Source organism: Scomber scombrus, chromosome 7 (assembly GCF_963691925.1).
Source record: "Scomber scombrus chromosome 7, fScoSco1.1, whole genome shotgun sequence".
NCBI classification, from domain to species: domain Eukaryota; kingdom Metazoa; phylum Chordata; class Actinopteri; order Scombriformes; family Scombridae; genus Scomber; species Scomber scombrus.
Genome location: NC_084976.1, coordinates 27,717,751 through 27,718,180, shown reverse-complemented (window position 1 = coordinate 27,718,180; position 430 = coordinate 27,717,751).

The window sequence follows — 430 nt, the reverse complement described above, 5'->3', positions numbered from 1 at the left end:
GTTTAGAAGCAACAGTGAGCGTTTGTGTCTTTCTGTTCGTCCTGAACTAAAGCGACTGACAGCCTGCAGTCCTGTATGAAGACTATAATAACATATAAAGTACAGAGAAGTGGAAGGTTTCAGTTCTGCTTTAAGTTGTGATAGTTGTTAGATTAGCAGCTGACGCTTCTTGAGATCTTATCTGGAAATAACCTAATTGTGTTAATAGTTTTAACGGTGTGTTTGCAACATATTTTCACACCATTTCAGTTTATTGTGCAGTCCTTTTGAGTTTCCTCCCAGCTTCTCTAAACAGGAGGATCAGGGTTATGACTGCATAACAGCTGGACTGTTCGTAGGACTGTGTGATATGACGATATATCGAGGCCGGCTATACGCTAAGGCTAGAGAGGGTTTTTTTTGTTCAAGTAACTTCTGATTGGGTGGGTTG